The sequence below is a fragment of the Alligator mississippiensis genome, chromosome 7 (genome assembly GCF_030867095.1).
Source record: "Alligator mississippiensis isolate rAllMis1 chromosome 7, rAllMis1, whole genome shotgun sequence".
In the NCBI taxonomy this organism is placed as follows: domain Eukaryota; kingdom Metazoa; phylum Chordata; order Crocodylia; family Alligatoridae; genus Alligator; species Alligator mississippiensis.
The window spans coordinates 11,890,777-11,903,764 of NC_081830.1; the positions used below are offsets into that span (position 1 = coordinate 11,890,777).

Here is a 12,988-nt window from a genome sequence, read left to right on the forward strand (position 1 = left end):
CATCTGGGCAGCTATTGCCCAGAAGATGTACTCCTTGCGGTGGCCTGCTTTGAACTGTCAGAGCATGTCCTCCTGGTCACAAACAGCCAGATCAGCCACCTCGTCTGCCCTCCAGCTGGGTCCCTGGTGCTGGCCCTGGGGAGACTCCTCTGCCTGGGTCTCGCCACTTGCCTCACCAGCAAAGATCCCGGTGCCCCCCTTTTACAAATTGCACGTTCTCTGATAAAACCCCCAAATTCTCTCATTAAAATACCAAAAATCTGTGTTCTACTGTGATTAAAATGAAACACTGCTATATATAGAGAGATCAGTTGGCAATGTTTTATTGATATATTTACAATTTTAAAGCAATTTGGAAGCCTGCCAGTGCCTCTATCATCATCATAAAATGAATTCTAAATAGCCATACACTTTGGCATTTGCTTTTTTTTTTTTATCATAGAAAAATCAGAGCTGCCCCTGCCCCCTTTGCTCACTAGGAGATGTGGGGCGCTGAGCAGCACTGATATGCTAGTGCCCTGCCCTTGTCCCTCACTCCCAACCCACAGCCCCGCCAGTGCCCCTCACTCCCAAACCACAGCCCCTGCCTGCCACCACTAGCTCCCTCCCAGCAGCAGCTCTGTCCAAGCACCAGGACATGAGACCAGCTGCACTGGCTGCTTTGTGGCTCTGAGCAGTGCCAGCCGTGGCTGTTGTGCTCCCTGTGCCTGTGCCCAGGCCCCAGCGATGCTCATCAGGGAAGCCCTCAACTAGGGCTCAAGGACTGGGCTGGGCAAGCCCCTTCCCTTCCAGGCCAGCCTCCCCCTGCACAAGCTGCTCTACAGGGACAGGGGAGCTCTAAGCCCAGCTCTCACAGACTTTGCTACCTGGAGTGCTCCCCCATCCCCAACCCCCATTTCTCTCTCACACATGCACACCTCTGCTGCCAGTTCCACCCCTTCCCCCAGCCCATCACACACCCAAGTGGTGCCTAGGACCAGGAGCACCCCCAGACTGGGGCCACATGTCCCAGGACCAGTGTGAGCATGGGGCAGGGCTGTAGTGTGGCAGTTGTCCCTGCAGCTGTGGCTCCTGCCACCAGATCTCATCACGTCCTGTCTGGCAGCTGGGAACGCAAGGTGTGAGATTTGTGAAGTGGATGTGGGGTTGGGGGGTGGGTGTGGGGTTTATGAGCGGGGTTTGTGGGTAGATGTAGGGGTGGTTGTAGGGTTTGTGGGTGGGTATGGGGCTTATGTGGGGGCTTGGGGGTGGATTGTGGGGGTTGTGCGCATGGGGGGGACTGCTTGGGAGGGGTGGGGCCCCTGCCTGCCCTCCAAATGGTGCTCACCCCCCACAGCAGCTGCAATGGCCATTGGGGTGCTCATGGCCCACTACTGGCAAAGCCCCCAGAGGGACGGTGTGGCACAGCCTCAGCCACCTGAGACCCAGCACCACATGTGCCACATGGAGCCAACCCGGCCCAGCCCAGCCTGGCAGTACACACCTTCAGCCAGGACTGGGCTATTTCTGCTGCCACCTGGGCTCCCAGCACCACATGCAAGAACCATGTGCTTTTGGGTCAGGTCAATCGTGCCTCTATGGAGCTGGCCGGGCCCAACAGCATGCGGGGCACATGGATGCAGGACCCAGCCCAGCCCAAGGGCACATGGCTCTTGTATGCGGTGCTGGGAGCCTGGGTGGCAGCAAGAGCTGTCTGGTCCTGGCCAAAGGCACACACTGCTGGGTCAGGCTGGGCAGGCTCCATGTGGCATAGGTGGTGCCGGGTCTCAGGTGGCTGGGCTGCGATGTACCACCATGGGGCTCTGCCAATAGTGGGCCATGAGTACCCCTATGGTCAGTGCTGCTGCAGGGGAGGAGGGGCTGTGCACCCTGCAGTGGGGCAGGAGAGGGACCCACTGCTACCAAGCAGTGCCCCCCCACAATCCCCTGACCCACCCACAGTACCTGCCCCCACACACACACAATTTTGCCGCCACCTCCACATCCCTGCTTACCTGGTCAGAGCCTGGGTCCAATCCACTGCTGTAACCTTGCTCTGCTTCTATTAGCTGGAGCAGCAGGAACACACGGCAGCCACAGAAATGCTCTAGAGCGTCTCTTTGGAGGACCCAGTCTCTGGTAGCTTCAGAGCACACTCCAGGAGTATGCCCTGCACCACTTCTTCCCAATGTGTTTTTTTTTTGGTTTTTTTTTGATACTGAGATTTCCTGGTATCAAAGTTAGAGTTCATGCTGCAAATATGTAGTGCACGGAACAGTTTTTTGGTTCCTAGAGTGCCTCTTGTGGCATCTCAAACTGCTTTGAGATGCTGCAACAGGCACGTGATCACTTGTCTGGACATGGCCCCAGAGGATTTCACCTTTCATGCTATATTATTTTATTCTCTCAGTGGGCCGATTCTCTGTTCCCTCTTTAAGGAGTCACTTACACTTACCTAAGAGACTGTTTAGCCTAATTCTGCTTTCTCCTAGAAAATGGGAGCAAACCCACTGAAGTTAACTCTTGCTCTACCAGACATGACAGTGCCCTAGTGGAGTAAGTTGTGCTTTACCTTCACAGCAGAAAAACAAGTCCCTGGTCACATTTTCAGGATCAAGTGTGAACACCTGCAGCAAACGCATCTTAATACGAGTAGTTTGCCAAGTGATCCTGCCTTCTTCCTTATGAGAAGCGTCATTGTTTACGTGGGTAAATCTAAATGGGGCGAGTGCCACAAGGGAACACCTTGTTGAAATCAGCAACTCTCCCTGATGACAAACAAGGTGAAATCTGTCTGCAGTAACCTGACTACCATGTTAAGACCTTCAGTTCCTTTGAAGCAAAGCAGACATTTGAACAATCCCTTGCAAATAAATTTGCCAATTGCCTCCCTGACTGGTTTCCATCACTAAATTGTTGTTGTCGCATGCACTCAGTTAGTGCCGATGCTTTTCATTTACAGGGACACAAATATTCTCTGCCACCCACTCTTAATTACATGGCAACCACACAATAGAGTTTGCTGGTAAATTCTCTGTAATTACATAGTAATTGCCTTGTGGTCTCTTTAATATAGTGCAAACACAATAATCTGCAGCAGCCTGTAATTACTGTGTGCCTTGCACTGCATCTGAGAAAACAAACTAGCCTGCATTTATTCTGTAATGAAATATAGCTACTCAGTTACTGTATGACAATACCCATACAATTAAAAGATCAGCATTCATGATGGTACATGAGAGAGAAGGAGGCTTCAGCCCTGCAATGCAGAAGGGAAGAAGAACAGCCTCCTGGTTAAGGTCCCAGGATGGGATTTATGATCCATGCTTTGCTCTGCCGGAGTTTCTACGTAAACTGGGAGGGGGTGGGAGGTGGGGGTGTGGACAGTTGTTGCATATGAAAGCTCAGACAGTGTCTCTTGCACAAAAATGCAAGACAATGGCTGAGGCAAGACTGGATTGTGGTAACAAGACTGGCACAAGAAAATCAAACTCCCCTAATGGCTTGCAACCCATTAGGTGTCGAGCCCAATACCAGACCCATGTCATAAAATAATAAAAGTGGTTAAAAATGTTGGCAGAGGCCTGATGCACTCATCCCATATGTATTTCCAAGCTAAGAAAGTCAAAGAAAAGGCTGAGCCAGAGAAGGCAAGGAAACTATATATGCATTTCAATTGACCTAGCAGCTAAAAGAAAACAAAAGACTAAATATGCATCTCAGGAGAAACCTGTAAAAGGTACAGGAAGGATGCCCTGTATGTGACAAATGCACTCTCCTCACATTTCTCAAAACAGGTATCCAGTGTCTAAGGCAGGGTAGGCAACGTTTTTTGGCTGGAGTGCTGAAAAAACCACAATGTCTACCTTGGAAGGTGCTGGAGTGCCGGCATGCCAGAAAAATAAAGGCGGGGGGGAGGTTACATGGCAGGACACACTGCATATTAGTATATTTAATAACCATAAATGTTGCCTTTGCTGTTGTGTGTTCCTTTTTTGTTGAGCATGTTGCAATGAGAGAGAGAGAAAAAAGACAAATAAGAGAAAGAGGGGAGAGAGACAAAAAAAGGAGAGCAGAGAGAGAACCAGACACGTGCACACAGAGAACCACATGCACAAACACAGAGAACCAGAACACACCCAGAACAGACACATGCACACACACATCCAGAACCAGACACGTGTGCGCACCCAGAACCAGACAGAGGCAGACAAACACACAGAACCAGCTGCGCAGGCGCACGGAGCCAGGCTCCTGGGCCACTGGACAAAGTCCGACCCAACAATGCTCTGGTCCCGCCAGAGCCTCTGTGCTTCCCCAGGGAGCCAGCCCCCGGGTTGCAGCACAGCTGGCCAAGGTCCCGGCGTGGAGCCTGCCCATCAGCCCAACCACCCACCCACCCACCCCGCACAGCTAAGCCCACAAAAGGTGCAGTGCTCCCAGCAAGGTGCAGCGCCAGCCTCATCCCGGTGGCGGGGCTGGGATGGGGTTGGGGTCGGACCCGGTGGGAGTCAAGCGGGCTCAGCTGCAAGCCCTGCTGCAAGCAGCCTGGGCTCCGTGGCAGGCAGCAGCTATCAGAGCCTGGGCTGGCTGCAGCCAGGAGCATCAGCTCCATACCGGCGGGTGCACACACGCCTCAGAGCGGACGGTGGGGATAGGGCCTGAGGCAGCACAGCCCTCCCACTGTCCGCTCTGAGGTGCATGTGCAGTCGCCACCACTATGCAGCTGATGTCAGTGCTGTGGGGTCCAGCGCAGCTGTTTGCAGCCTGTCTGCTGCCTGCTGCAGCTACCCAAAGCCCAGGCTGGCTACAAACAGCTGCACCGGGCTCCGGAGCCCAGTCACCAGCTCTGTGCTGGCAGTGGGGGAGAGACCAGGGTTGCACTGCCTCATGCCCCTCCCTCACTGTCCACTTCCAGGCGCGCATGCACTTTCCTGTATGGAGCTGATGCCGGAGCCTGGAGCAGCTGTTTGCAGCCTCCTGGCTGCAACCGGCCCAGGCTCTGGGTAGCTGCTGCCAACCACGGAGCCCGTGCTTCTTGCAGCAGGGCTTGCAGCTTCCCAGTCGCCTGCTGGGAGCAGTCCGGGCTTCGTGGCTGGCAGCAGCTGCCTAAAGCCCAGGCTGGCGGTGGCATGCTGAGCAAAACGGCCTCGCGTGCTGTGCTCAGCACACATGCGGGGGATTGCTAACCCCTGGTCTAAGGTGTTACAAATGTCTCAATCATTCAGTATATGTATGGAGTTTGGTAAACAGACCATCACGGGTACAAGCTATTGCAAATTTGCCCCACTGATAAACAAATACCTAAAGCATCTAAAACAAATACCTCTAAGCATCCTGTTAGACCACTCAAGGCCCATCACCTATAACTGCAGGGGCTCACAAGTCTTCATACCTAGACAAATCCAAAAATAGGACCCAGGCAATTTAACAGCTGTGATACAATGGTCACCCTTTTCCTCTCTGTTTGTTCGAACTTTAATTGACCACCCTTCAAGGAAAAATGCTTTGGAGCTATACAATTAAACAGTTTAAACCAAGACAGAACTACCAGCAAAGCACGTGCAGTTCAGGGAAGACCAAGAAGCCATCCTGCAACCCAGCCAACAAGTGAAGGATCCATGCTTTGAGGCTGGATCCACACTGTGAGGCTGAACTGCTTCCTGCCTGTGCTGGGTAAAGATCTCTTTGCAGCTAAGATGATACGAGGACTAAGAGTTTGTTTTATATTGAGAAAAAGTCTTTTTCTGTCATTTAGTTTTGTAACTTGTTGGGTGTTATTAAAACAAGCCTTTCTACTAGTCATCAACCGAGTGTTGTGTCAATTCTCAGAGCACTAGGTTTAGGTTTAAAACCTGCTTTCTAAGTGCAACAACAGTAATATAGCCTTTCCTTACTGTGATGAGCTGAAGTCACCACTATACCATGTTGCTTTAGCTATAGTTATTCCTAAATGGTGGGTGTAAAAACATTCATGTATACATGAGTTTAAGAGCTTAGGGTCAGTTGTTTAAAGGGAGCCAAATGTCCATGGCTCTATAAACATCTGGCTCATACAATCTAGAGAGACAGAACAAACCAAAGGGTAAAGAGAAAGGAGTAAAACACCCAGAGCAAAGAGAAAGGAGGTCAGGGACATGTGAACATGTGAAAGAGGGCAGAGATTTTATAGCACATCACCTGCTGTGGGCCAACTGCCTTGTGTGTAAAGTCTTGTGCAGTAAGTGAAAGCTGACCTGTGGTAGCTTCACCCTCAGTGAAAGAAGGTTGAGCTGCCAGGGGCTGGCTTTCATCTAACCTGCGGTAAGAAGGTAGTTGCAGCAGAGAAGCTGATGCCTGGTAAAAGCCCTTGCCCTCTTTCACCTAAAAGTACCTTGTTTGAGTGCCCACACTGGGGGATACTGGTCAACCAACGTTTTGCTAGTTCCATGTCTGTGTTTGATGTGGGGTGCAACGAGATAAAGGATGTGGGAGGAAGAGAAGAAGGATAAAGAGGGGAACACAGAGGATAGGTGGCAAATGGGGAAGACAAGGTCAAGCTATACCAAAAGAAGTCGAGCTGTAGTGACAACACCGCCAGTCTCTGGGTGTGCCCTTCCAGAAGTTTTATTCCCTGAGATCACATAAATGACACTATCCTCATCACATCTGCAATGTTGTTGACTGGACCCACCACTGAACATGTGAGGAACATCTGCAAGCCAGCATGCAAGCACAGCTTGTACTGCTGTTACATCATTGCTGATGGTTAACTCCATCACCATCTGCCACTTCTTCCCAACAACATCTCTATTGTGCAAGGAGCAAGTACCTCCTACCTCTAGTTTCATTCCCTGAGATATTCTACAGGACTGACAAAACCTACTGAATTCAGCAGAATGATTTGTAAGGCATATCTACATGGCACAATGCCACACTGCACAGAGAAACCACGAGCTGCTGTGAATGCCCTAGTTCACAAGGCAGTCTACACAACACTCCGCAGATATTCCTGAGCTAACGTTATACCTGCAAGATACAGAACCAGAAGCAGCACTGTCACATGAATCATAACACATTGTCCAAGCCAACATGACTTGCTTCTTAGCAGAGCTCATTAGCCCATGTGCAATGCCACAGTCATACTGCTCTCAATTTGAGAGCAAGCCCATGTAGAGCTATCTTTGGTATCTCTTCAACGTACTACCTTGCAGCATATAAAAGATCACCCTCATGATTTCAGTGCCCTGTAGACCAGGCCTATGTAGTTCCTTATAGCATGACGGATAGACAAAGAGCACTCAATACATTGCAGGCTGGACTTTAATCCCCTCTCAGACATATATAGTGCTCTGCTCCCCATCTATTGTTCTTTCAGATGATGGCATCATTTTAAAGTGCTGGCTTTTTGCAAGTCATGGGTAACAAAATCCAACAGGCTTGATACTAACTAAACAAGACTTAAATTGCTTGCTATCCTTGTAGCATGTCAGGATTGTAATTAAATCTTGGAGGTGGGATACAGCAATGAATGGAAGTCCTGACACGTTGCACCACGTTGTGACAAGTCTTTTGCATATTGCCCTAGAATTTGCTGTGACGGGGAAAAACCAAAACAACCTGATGGAGCATGAGCCATGAGAAATTAAACTCTTTAGATTTTATGAACACTGACAGTTAAAAGAATGCTTTTCTCCAGATTATAATGAGCCGCATACGTTGGAACTCTGTTCATACCTTTGTTATCTGCTACTGAATCCACTTCTCTCTAAACTTCTGACTTAGGAATATTAGATAAAAGAGTTTTTATCCTTGCAATCCCTTGTCAATTAGCCTTTCCTTACAATTAAGTTTAGAAGAAAACAGCCAATGCTCGGAAGAAAACCAAATGGATTTTTTTTCTTCTTGTGGTGGACCTGTGGAAACAGGAGATATTACCCACCGAGGTAGAAAACTTTGTGACATTGCTCATGGGCCAGTGAGTCCTTCCAACACAGACAAGCAGCCTATTTTGTCTGGTATACTGTCCTGAACGTCCACCAATATCAGGTGCTCCAGGGAAAGAAGGAAACTAGCTTGGGAGAGAAATTTCTTCACAACTTCAAACAGTTTGTGCGGCTTGCCTATGTGCAGAAGCTAAGGCAGCAATGCCCTTTGTATGTGGAAGATGGCCTTATTTAACACAGAACTATCTACTCCCTTCGTAAAGCACTGTGAGCACTTTGTATCAATATCTCAAGGTAGCGAGGTCCATAAGTGAATTCACACATACCCCTTTGGATGCAGGGCCAGATGTAGGTTCTGAAACATAAAATTTCATGGCTTTCTATTCCTCTGTGCAAACCCTTTGTTTTCTGATGGGACTGTCAATTTGAAACTTCTAAATGTCTTCTAACGCTTTCCTTTTATCTACTCATTAACACTTCAGAACCATTTTTCTCTGACTTCAACTTAAGAGGCAGCAATTAACACTAAGGTTATGCTCACTGGGGGCCCAGCTCTCTACACCACTGGAGAGATGATTTTAACCTGTCAGTTCGACCGAATATTGCTTCCAGGGGGCTACAGTCTCTCAGGAATACAACCATACATAACTATCTACAGGAGTTGTAGATCTGCATACCTCAGAGACTGAATCTTATGTTATTAGCAGAGAAAAACGCTGTCATTTGAAATGTATTCTCCCACCAAAGTAAGCTGTGATCAGCAGGGCATCTATTGACTATGCACAGTGATTCATGACAAACATGTTAATTCAACTTATTTATGGTACCACCTTTTTGTGCAAAGCATATTCCAAACTGGTAAGAACAGGCCCTGCTCTTTGAAGAGCATAGTCTAATGGCAGGCATTAGGAGAAATGAAAGGGGAACAAAAGTCAATTTATAGAAGATATTACAAGGTTGGTTCTCCTAAGTGTCACTAATATTCCCGATGCACTAGCAGATGACAGTCCCTTTCCCCCTTGAATTTTCACTGTGGTATCAACTGTCGGCACCCTAAGATAGTTGGGGCACAAAGAGCTATCCGTGTTTTATTGCTATATATCATCCAGCTTTCCTCAGAACAGGGTTACCTGGCTCTGACTAAAATAGTGGCACAGACTGTTTGTAAATATTCCCATTATTTTTACCAGCAGTGGAATTATATGAATGCAGCAGGACTGGTGAGACATTTTATGCATAAAAAGCTAGCTGGCATAGACCAAGCCAGGGAATTCAAGCTCAGCTAAGATCTGCTTGCATTTATTAAGGAACAGACACCTGCTGTCTTGGTAACAGGAGTAGCAGATGGGGCATTTCTCACTGTAAAGTTAAATTACTTCCTGGCTCTACTAAACTTAATTCACTCTGATTTTCTACTTTGTTAGCTCTGCCATCCATGTGCAACATACATAATAAATGAGTTCGTAACACACAGATTCCTAGCTATCTTATATGGAATATCCAGTGTAGGCATTCATACTGATATCTGTTTAACTTCTGTTGGATAGACTTGCTGCTTCTCCATGATTGTGATCCCAACAGGAGGAGGCTTAATACGTTTCTGCTAAAGAGCCTTGAGATCTTGGAGCTGGCAGTGGTACCCACAGTTATGCAACTACAATAGAGGAGAGGGTGAATGTAGGATGGATGTGTTCTGACCACACCGGACAACTGGCTACTAGGGCTGTGTGAAATTTCACCGAATGTTTCATTTCGACCCTGTTTCGACTGGTTTCGAGCTCAAAGCGGTGAAATCTAAATGAAACAAAAGGCTTTGAAACAGCCTCCAAATGAAACAAGAGCACTCAAAATGTTTCAAAAGTTTTTAAATGTTTCAAGTTTCGAAGCTGGGCTTGCTTGCAGGGAAACAGAAACTCAGGAGAGGGAGGGGAAGGACTGCTCTCATACTGACGTGTAGCTGGCCAGTGACTGTCATTCTTCCCGGTGGTCCCTTCCAATCCCAGTGCTCTGGGGGAGGGATGGAAAAACAGCATAAAAAGCAGCATTGTTTGAACTGAGCTTTTTCTGTGCCTTGGGGTTAGAGTTTCCCAGTGGCTCAGCAGCATCAGAGAAAGGCTAGCCTGTTACTAGCAAGTGGGATTCAATACCTTTTGCTTTCTATACCCTTTTATTATTATAGTCATTCTTTCTTTACAATGTATTCCTCCCCCAAAATCCTCTTTTTGTTTTCATTAATCTATTTTGATTCTTTTCCCCCAGAAAAGCAATCTGCTTTCTCTCACAGTGTGCATTCCATTCACTGTGCAGGGAAGCACAGCATTTATTGCATATCATAATATAGAATTTATTCAGGACCATATCAATAAAATATATAAATGTATGTAGTATTACATAAATACATACATACAGTTATCTACATATATTACATAAATATAGGTTACATTACAAAAGAACACAGATTTTCCAGCACACCAAACACACTATGAAATGTGGTGGACAGGCAGCTGGCAAGCCTTCAGGGAGGGGTGGAAGAGGGGCTAGAGGGAGAGCTGTAAGTCCCCCCCCCCCGCTCCCCAAAACTGAGACACAGCTCAGCTGAGTCTGCTCCTCCTGTTGCTGTGCCTTTGCCTGCTGAGGAGGGGGAAAAGGCAGCATCCGCACGTGCAACCGCACCCCAGAAGCAAGCGGGTAGTGTGGTCTGGGATCATTTTGAGCTGGCAGATGATCCCACGTATGCCATCTGCCTGCACTGCTGAGCCAAAACCAGCCGGGGCAAGGGAACAAAATACACAAGCACCATGTCAATGCACCTCCGCAGTCACCACCTCCTTGCCCTTACTTCTCCTCAGCCTGGCATCAGTGGGAGTGTGCCCAAAAAGAAGACCCCTGCTCACTCCAAAGTCCCCGTCCCTACAAAGCAGAGGCAGGCCACCCTGGAACAACGGGGCAGAAAGCGGGGCATGTTGCAAGGGCGAGTGAGATCACCTAGACCATTGGAGAGGTGCTTGCTGTGGATGGCCAGCCCTTCTCCTTAGTTGAGTGGCCACGGCTCAGGCAGCTCATGGTGCTGTGAACCCAACACCCCTAGCACCTGTCCCCTGTCAGCTGATCGGAAAAAGGCAGGGCCCCTGTGCACATCTAAGCCCCAGGGCTGGGGCTGGCAGGGAGAGTTTTCTGGCAGCTGCTGGAGAAGAAACTCCTGCAGGAAAGGAACGAAAGGCTCTAGTCTGTGACAGTTTGGCTGCCTAAGATGCTGCTGGTGCTACTGTGCTGCAGTGCTTACCTGTTGTTATTTAAAGTAGTGGACTGAGATGAGGCTGTAGGGGAGGAGGAGACCTCATTGGGGCACACTACCGTGTCGTGTAGAGGCCCCAGCGCCAGTGAGGGCGCGCCTTAACACACACATAGAGTGACACATGTCACGAGTTTTGCTTGTCAGCAGTTTCAGGTGCAGTTGCCCAGAAACCCCTGCACCTATCTCCTTGAAACCTGGCAGGCCTCATGGCCTCAGCAGGGGCTACCATGCCTGCTGTTTTCACTCCTCTGAGCCTTCACACTTACAAGTGACATCAGTTTTGCTCTGAACAATTTGAGGGCCAAGCCAAGAGGCCAGCAGGTGCTTAATTGCGGTGGCCATTTTAGACCCATGGCTGCCTATATAAACAGGGCAGTTCCCTGCTACCAGGCAGGCAGTAACACTGCCTGGCTGTAGGGTTGATTGGAGTATCCTGCAGGTAAGGGCAGGAGCTGTCGCGGATGGTCAGGAAGCTCCTGGTCCTGGGCATGACCTAAAGCTGCACCCTGCTGGGAGTGGGTGGCCTAGAGGGGCTCTCAGTGGCACGGGAGCCCCCAGGAAATGCCAGGCCAGTGACCACCCTGGTGCAAGGTGAGTAGGGGTGCATTAACCCCAGCCCTCACCTTTGGGTGGGTCATATTACACCAGAGCAGGGTAGGCCAGGTAAGCTTCTGGAGGCGCCTGAGTCTGCTGGGGGAGTGACCCTGCAGGGCCAGGCACGCTTCCAGGAGCACCTGAGCCAGGAATGGGGGACCCCAATCCTTAAGTGCAGGCAGGAGGCGAAAACCTCACTGAGGTACTTGACTGGTCAATGCCTGGGCCAGGACCAAAGGGTCAAAAGGGCCAGGGGCCCACCGCAAGGGATGCCCACAAAGAGCTAAGGAGCTCAGGGTCCCGACTGGACCTGAGACGGGGCTAGGGCTTACAGAAGCTGAAGGTCCCCAGGGTTGGGGGCCACAGCTAATGGGCGAAGGTGATGATTGAGCTAACTGCCTGAGATGCCATCTGCGAGGCTTGGGCGCGGTGTAGGGGTGGAACAGAGCTGCGGATAGCCCCTCCCCTCCCATACTGGGGTGCAACAATGGGCAGCCTCCCGCCTTAATTAATAACTTAATTGCCAACAAGGCGTGGTGGGTGAGACAGGCGAGCAGCGTGCCCAGAGACAGGTGGGAGGCTAGCTGTGGCTAGCCAGGAGCTCCCACTTCGCCACATGCAGTTGCCCAGAAACCCCTGCACCTATCTGCTTGAAACATGACGGGCTTTGTGGCCTCAGCAGGGGCCACCCTCCCTGCTGTTCTCATTTCTTGCCTGATTTGAATGAAAAAGTTATAGGCATTTTTGTGATTTCCCCATTACAGTGTATGGGTGAAACATCAGAAAAGTGAAATAGTTTTGACGAAACAAAACAGAACAGTGCTTTGAAATGAAACGAAACAACAAAACGAAACACCGTCCCTTTGAAACAGCGAAACGGAAGTCAAAATGTAACGGTGCTGTTTTGCACAGCCCTGCTGGCTACCCAGACAAGTTCTGGTTTGATGACCCTCAAAGCCAGAAGAAAGAGAGGTCAACTTACAATCCTATAAAATCTGGTCAGGGCACCAACTCTCCCAGGTTTCAAGGATTCTTGCCTTGCATATTCTGGTTCAGTTGAAATATGCAGAAACGTCAGGATCATGGAGTGCAGACCCAGTAGTATGGCTCAACTCATTCCATTTAAAATGTTAAGACCCACACCTTGAACCACACTCTCTGAACAAGCAGCCCAGGCCAGGGCATGGACTTAGTG

General features: G+C 49.3%; 1 protein-coding gene across 4 annotated transcripts in view; it reads right to left on the reverse strand.

The window, feature by feature from the left end:
• Positions 1 to 12,988, reverse strand: part of LOC102562685 (tetraspanin-15) — a 282,668-nt gene that overhangs the window by 175,502 nt on the left and 94,178 nt on the right. The gene's annotated exons all lie outside the window — the stretch shown is intronic.